The 8,359-nt window shown below is 27.0% G+C and overlaps 1 long non-coding RNA gene across 1 annotated transcript; it reads right to left on the bottom strand.

Moving 5' to 3' along the window:
* Positions 1-3,198: 3,198 nt before the first annotated feature.
* LOC136081948 (uncharacterized) lies at positions 3,199-7,825 on the bottom strand. Its single transcript, XR_010639268.1, has 2 exons — positions 7,511-7,825; positions 3,199-3,394 (listed from the first exon to the last, which is right to left on the bottom strand). It is a non-coding gene; the product is annotated as an uncharacterized LOC136081948 (long non-coding RNA).
* Positions 7,826-8,359: the final 534 nt, after the last annotated feature.

Genomic DNA, 8,359 nt, shown 5'->3' with positions numbered 1-8,359 from the left:
TTACAGTTTTCAGTAACTTTTAGGCCAATTTTTTAGATATTGACAAACGCTCCATCTCCTTCAGTAATGGGAGTACAAATTATGTTAAGCCTTAAACAAAGCTTGCAACGGCAATGAACATCAATATGCTTTGCAAATAACAGAAAAATAACAGAAAATTTTGAAAACGAATTATCGTAGTTGCTACTTAAAATTATAGTAAAAAAAATTAACAAAATACCAAAAAAAGTATTTTTCAAAGGGAGTTTTCTGAAAATTTTATAATCTGCATCAGAATATTTTACCATAAAATTGTCCATAACAACTGCCTAAATAAGACATAAGATTTTACCCATTAATTATAAAATAACTTTTTCAACCCTAGGAATATCATATGTTGACGTAATTAATTAGAGGGGATCTTTGGAAGTTTGATAAGTTGTTGACAAGATAAAAGGGGGAAGAAAAAATTGCCAAAAAGTTGTTGACACTAATAATGGATAAAACCTAAAAAAAAATTATATTGAGTAGAAATATATTTTTTTTTTAAATATTTAACTAAAAACTGTAGAAATACTGTTTTTTTTAACAAAAACATTGCAATGCTACAAAAAAAAAACAATTACGTGAATTGAAAATAAATTCTGTCCTGAACAATCAAGCAAAGTTGACCCAATAATAACAATGTATCGTCCATGCATTGTTATTATTGGATTTTGATTGGTACCACCACGCAGGTAATGCCGTTCATGTACCAATGATTTTCCACAATCGTTTTACGATTAACAACACTGTGCTAATTTTGCCAGTCTTGGCGATCTTGTACCAATCTTAAACTATGTTTGTTACAAAAAATAATCCCGTCCCGTTTTCTTGAAGAAAATTTACATTTTTACCATAAGAAGTTATAATGTATCAAACATTTATCGCTAACTCAAAACAGAGGTTTTAAAGATTTCTATTTTCTACCGCACACATATATTTTACAATAAAATGACTATATAAAAAGTGTAGAGATTTGAGATGTTACGAATGTCATTGCATAATACCGAATACCGAATATTCAGATAGGCTCTCGGCCGAAGCACATAATATTTGGCTGCCGAATATTTGGAAAATCAGTTATTTTTAGGGTTCCGACCTGCTTCATTAAAGTACATTATTTGTTGACTGTCATAACCAAATTTATTTAAAATACCTTCACTACTGCCTGAACTTAACCCATGCTCTTTAAACTTTAATGGAAATGTCAACTATAAGGTTGTCTTTTTATTAATGTAGAATCCAAAATCAATATCCAGAGATTAGTTAAAAAACAAAAAAAAGATTGTGATGTGTGACACAAATTTTCTTATTATTTTTAGATGTAGGTGTATACAGTAAATGGCTATTTTTGGAAGTAAATATAATTTATGAGGAATTTGCAATCATTTTTTACCATCAAAAAGTGAAAAGGTTTTTATCATACTTTATTCATAAACTTTTAGATCAAGTATGCTTATTATTTGTTAAAATAAAAGTTTTAACAAAAAATTACCATATTTGATTAAAATATAGAACTAGATAGCAAAAATATTACTATCTAGTTCTATATTTTAAATTTTTAAATGATTTGTATTCCTTGACTTTTCAATATCATTATTGGTTTTTTGAAGTAGTTTTAAACGATGTTCTTTTTTAATTTTTTTCTAAAAGATTTTGTATTGCTTATAGGTAGATAAAGTGAATTTTAAATATATATGTATTTTATATACGGTTTGTGCTTTGTTTTTGAACATTTTTTTTTTTTTATTGGTAAATGATTACTATTGTATTTTAGGAAAATATGTATGAATGTATAATATGCGAAGTTTATTTCCTGTTGTTTTCATTCTTTTTTTATTTTATCTTTGTTTTTAAATTTTTGAATGTAAATTTTATTAATTTTTCTTTTTCAAACTTTGGTTTTAGAGTTTTTATTTATTCTTGTGTCTTGATTTATTAATAAATAAATAGTGTAGTGATCCAAAATACCGGTTTTATATATACCTTTTTTTAAAGAGGAATCTAGAAACGTGTGTGTCAAAATGTTATCTCTACTAGAAATTGAATTCGGGGCTATTTGAGTAGATTTGTTGATGATGGGAAAGTTCCAATATTGAAACATTTTATCAAAAAAGAATTTTGTGGCTGTATTCTTTTTGTTTTTTAAACTATCTATGTTTATCACCTATGCAGAATTTTTTTGTTTAATTGTTTTTAAGAAAGATATCCTCCGAATAGTTTGATATTTTTTTGTATCACCTACAGGCAAAAACTAAAATATTTTTAATTTTGGTATTAGCGATTTTTATTGTAAGGACCTCAATATTGGAATTAAAAGTCGAGAAATGTTTTCTTACTTTTATCGCTTGATCATTCCAAATATAAGTTGAAATCCTTCCTTCCTTTTGGTCTGCTTTTTTTTCAGAAAATAATAAATTATAATTAGAAATTAGAAAGTTAGAGATTATTTTCTAATTGATTCATCAAAGCAGGTTTCAGTCAGGCAAATCATATTGAATAAATAATTGCAGTCGATTTAGAAGTGTTTTAGTTTATCAAAATTTAAATTCAAATTACTTCTTATATTTTTGTGTATTGCCATTAAACTATTTTTGAAAGTTTGAAGTTCAGTTTTAGAAGTTTCAGTTTTGAAATACAACGCATCGAAGTTATTTACGTAAATAATTTTAAATCTTTCAATTGAATTAGTGAGATGAAGAACAGTACTAGTCCATTTTTTGTTATTTGCACTCATTTTCATAACTTCATTTAACTTATGTCGATCTCACTATGTACTACAAAATACTAATCCATCTTTCTTTCATTATTTTTTGTCATAAAGTACCCAGCCGACATTGACACATGGGTATCGTACGGGGCCCATACGGGTAGTCAACTGGGACCCGTATGGGAAGACTAACGGTATCCCGCCGGATCTTGTCCGCGGTTTCCATATGGGGCCCCCGGGTATCCCGTATGGGTCCCAGTCAAATCCCGTACTTAAAAACCGTAAGGGGCCCATTTGGTTTTGCAACTGGGACCCTTATGGGAAACCCATCGGATATTGGCCGCGGTTTTCCTCTAGGGCCAAAATGGGTATGCCCGACGGGTATCCCGTATGGGTCCCACGAGGTTTACCCATTGCAAATCTTGCAAAACTGCGTTTAAATATTGAACATTTACAGAAAAAGTAAATTTATATATAACTTGATTGGTTTATTTCAAACAAAATAATTAAAACTACACTGACGAAATTAAGCAAACGTTTAATCGATTCTTTGATCGTGTGTCGAATGCTTTCACGGTTCTCTTGCGAATTGGAAGTTTTTCCATTGTTGTTAAAACAACTTCTTTGAAAACCTCTTTACACAATATTTCGTTTCAATATGAGCTGTAAAAAAATTAAAATTAACTGTTGGTTTTAAATTTTATAGGTAACACATACATTATTTTTAATATGTTATAAAACTCTTACGATTTCACCCATCATAACTCTTCAGATAAAAAATATACTTTTCGCCATCAAAAGTAGAAAAGTATAACCTTTAATTTTATAATCGACATTAATTTCAACGTTTTAAAATGTACTTGTAATAAATAATCTTATACTGCTGATTCAGGTGAGCAGTGTGACATCATACTGAAATAGACTGCTGCCAGGTGGCTTCAGTATATACATCGCCTGACAAATAGCCTGACTCGCAGCGGAGTGCTGCTACATTGACGAGTGTTTGGCATGGGGCAGCAATCTTTTCAATCATTATTCTTCTTTTTTTTTTTCTAAAAAAGCCGTATTAGGATAAGCAAAAAAAGTGAGCTAATGCTCACATAAATGTGCTATAGTAGATATTTATATATGCATATATATGTATATATATATATATATAAATTAGTAGAAAATTACTTAACATAAATTTTTTTAATTTAACACTGAGTTTCATCAATAAAGACTGATCAGAAATGAATGATCAAATTAATAAAACTTCAATTTATACCAAAAATTAAATTACAGGAAGTCGCAAATGTCTTAACTACTGTATATTTTCACACATTTGTGGAATTTGCTGACAATGTTATAAAAAGAATTCTTTAGAAATGATTACTTAAGAAAAAAATTAAGAAAAAACTTTAATGAAAAAATTTTATGCGACAGTATTACTAGTTCTTATGAGAAAGCCCCTAAAAATTTGGAAAATGCAAATAATTTAGAAGCGCAAAGTATTGCTAAAAAATAAACCTTGATAACAGAATCGAATCAACTGCCCCTGCCCAAGCTTTTGTAACACTAAAAAAAGACCATAAACCAAATTTCCAAAACAAACTTCCTTGTAGGTTATTGGTTATTCCTTGTAGGTTATTGGTTATTGGTTAAAGTGAGATTAGACATGTAGGCAAGATAAAATTGGACAAAATAATATTCTTATAAATAAATTAATTATATTAGAAATAAATTAATAAATTAATAAATAAAATTGGACAAAATAATATTCTTATAAATAAATTAATTATATTAGAAATAAATTAATAAATAAAATTGGACAAAATAATATTCTTAGAAATAAATTAAATTTGCAACAGTGGAAAAATACCACTGATGTTATAAATTGGCTCTCCATAATCGAAAATAAAAATGACTGTACATTTATTCAATTTGACATTAATGATTTTTACCCCTCAATAACTGCAGATATTTTAGATAAAACAATTGAATTTGCAAAAAGCCACACAGTTATTCCTGATGAAACAATCTGTATAATAAAACATTATAGAAAAACCTTACTTTATTTTAATTAGGAAACTTGGAAAAAGAAAAACGTACATGACTGCTTTGATGTAACAATGGGTGGTTATGACAAAGCAGAAATTTGTGAACTTGTTGTAACTTTGATGTAACAATGGGTAGTTATGACAAAGCCAAAATTTGTGAATTTGTTGGACTATATATTTTATATTTATTAAGTAAAATAATCAATATAAAAAGATTTAGTCCTTTATCGCGACGATGGTTTAACAGTGATGCATAAAAAATCTGGTCCACAGCTTGATAAAATTAGAAAAGATATTATAAAAATTTTTTTTAATATTGGTTTTCAAATCGAAATAAACATAAATTTAAAAATTGTGAATTTTCTTGATGTCACTCTTTTAAGTTAAAAGTTTTAACCACTCTGAAAATTTATATAAATCTTTCAAAAAACCAAATAATGAATTATTGTATATTAATATTAACTCAAATCATCCACCCCAAATTCTAAAACAAATCCAAATTTCAATTAATAACTGGTTAAACCAAAGTTCCTCTAATGAAAATGTATTCAATTCCTGTACACGAATATTTGAAGATGCCCTTATAAAATTTTGAACTAAAATTTGACCCTGAAAAAAAGAATACAAAAAAGCGAAATAGAACTAGAAATGTAATTTGGTTCAACCTCCCATATAGCAAAAATGTCTCCACTAACATTGGAAAAGTGTTTTTAAAATTGGTCGATAAGCATTTCCAACCCTCTAATAAATTACATAAAATTTTTAATCGAAATACAACTAAAATTAGCTACAGTTGCACAAAAAATATGGAAAGAGTTATAAAAGGTCACAATAATGCTTTGCTAAACAAAAAAGAGATCCTAAATGAAAAAACTACAGAAAATTGTAATTGTAAACAAAACAACAATTGTTTAATTAGTGGAAGTTGTTTATCAAAAAATGTGGTATACAAATGTTGTTTTCTCTAAGAATGTACCCAATAAACAATATATTGACATAGCAGAGGGTCAATGGAAAAAATGTTTTGCCAATCATAAGCAATCTTTTAAAAATAAAAAGTATTCAAAAGACACCATGCTGTCAAAATATATATGGGAATTAAAAGATAAAAATATTAATGATTTTATACTCAATTGGTCCATCCTTAAAACAGCGCCTGCATATAACAATATTTCCAAAATATGCCTACAAAAAAAATTTGAAATAATTACACATGCAAACCAAGAATGCTTATTAAATAAAAAATCGGAATTAATTTCTAACTGCAGGCACGAAAATAAGTTTCTCCTTTCACAAAAAAAACTATAAAATAAATGAGCTTAAATAATAGTTGCATTAAATCCCCCTTTTAAAATTTTTTTTTTAAAAAAGCATAAGTAATTATTTCTGAAGAATTATTTTTATAACAGTGTCAGCAAATTCCACAAATGTGTGAAAATTTACAGTAGTTAAGACATTTGCGACTTCCTGTAATTAAATTATATATATATATATATATTTATATATATATAAATATATATATATAACTAAAAAGCTACAAATTCTTTAAACATAACCTATTCGCCACAGGACTAAACCTTGATATTTTTATATCGTAAACAGAGCCTCAATGCAATGGTTACTGATCCATCAAAATGAGGATTACTAAACTTCTGTTTATCTTCTTGTACGTGTTTATCTAAGCAACCCTGCGGCCTTTGAACATGCTTTTTTAATTGACATACCCTAAGCATACTAGATGCATAAAGTCTAAAGGAAACTTTGTCAACCTGTCAAAATTTAATTCCATTTAACACACCACTAAGATGTTTAGAATGCTTTTGATGACAAAAATCTGAATCAGTGTTTAAAATTGAAGAAATATGTGGGAGCCTTATCTTGCCACACCACTCTCCTTTCTGAACACAGCGCTTACATCAGTTATAACCATTGTGCCCCTTAACAAATGCTCTAGCTGATGCATCACATATTATAACATCAAGATTGATTTCATACTCAACATTTTAACAGATAAAACCATCTTTTGGAAGAACTTTGAACTCTACCAAAAAATTATGTAGATAATCAAAAATGGAATAAGGTTTTTGGGCACCACTTTTTAAACAAATCTCTAACAACCCAATTTGGGTTGCCCAAAATTGTGAGTCCTAGGCAAAGGCTCTGGCAACAACATTTATAAATAGCAACAATTTTTGGCAAATTTTTTACATAAATTTTTTTTACATGTATGTTTAAATTTTGTCACTATTTTAGATTTTTATTGAATAATTCCGTATATGTTTTTTTAATATAAAATATTCATGAAGTATTATTCTTTTTTACTATCAGCTATCAAGTTGATTGAACTGACTTGATCAGCTTCAGCTTTAATTTGAAGTTAATGAGTTTAAAGCTGAAGCTGAAATATCAGCTGCAACCCCTAACCTACAGACAACGTAGTTAATGTGTAATGTATATACTTTATCATAATACATGTGTTTTTTCATACTTGAATACTTATTTTTTTATTTTATAATACATGTGTTTTTTTAATACGTGTTTTTTTATAATATTTAATACATAAGAAAATATTGACTTTTGCCCGATATTCTTTAGATAAAAATAATACTTTCTTACATTACTATAATCATGGTAATAAACAAAGTTATATTTGTCCCCGAAAGTTTATGCAATTCTATCATACATACTAATTTTAATAAACAAAATTATTACCATTATTATTATAATTATATTTACTAACCTGTCATTACTAATATTTATCAAAAATACATTGTAGTTGTTGAAGTCACTTTTACTCATATCAGTATGCAAATATAGTTAACAGTCAGAGTGCACCAAGCAGAAATATTATTAAACATGCTGCAAAATACAAGATATATACATAAGGTACATATCATATAAGGCCTATTTTTGTTCCTTTAACCTAGAACTTAATATTTTGATCCCAACATTTTAAAATTAAGTTATGGAAAAGGAAAACGGTAATTAACTTAAATAAGCATATGGTCATGATTTATATAATAACTATTATTTGTTTTTTAATTATAGTTATTTATGTTATAGTTATCAAGTTAAATTAAAGATTTATAATAACAGTTTGAATGCAAAAGTTCATATCAATACAGATTTTATCAGAATTGTAAACATAAGTTAAGCATTATAAATATTAACAAGTATAAGCATTGTAAGTATAACAGAAACAAAACTTTATATTTTGATCATTTTAAAAATGCAAAGAGTGTCTCAATGGAATAGTTACTACATGTTTAATAGTTACTGGAACATATGCCAAACATATGTTAAACTTGTAAATTCATTAAAAAAATATATAAAAAATTCTTTTATAATGGTAATAAATAAGTGAAATTCTAAAACAACATATCTTTAATGGAGTTTCAGTGACAAAATACACCGAAAAAAAGAATTCTTTTTGATTACAATGTAAATGTAATGTATACAAAAAATATAATGCATAAAAATTAGATTTTTAATTTATTTCGCACAATAAGAATTATAAATGGCAACCATCAAAAAAGTTATGTAAGATTTTTTTGACAGTTTGATGGTTTAAAGTTTAAACCATCAAACT

The sequence above is a fragment of the Hydra vulgaris genome, chromosome 06 (assembly GCF_038396675.1).
Source record: "Hydra vulgaris chromosome 06, alternate assembly HydraT2T_AEP".
Classification (NCBI taxonomy): domain Eukaryota; kingdom Metazoa; phylum Cnidaria; class Hydrozoa; order Anthoathecata; family Hydridae; genus Hydra; species Hydra vulgaris.
This window is presented reverse-complemented; position numbering and strand designations above follow the sequence as displayed.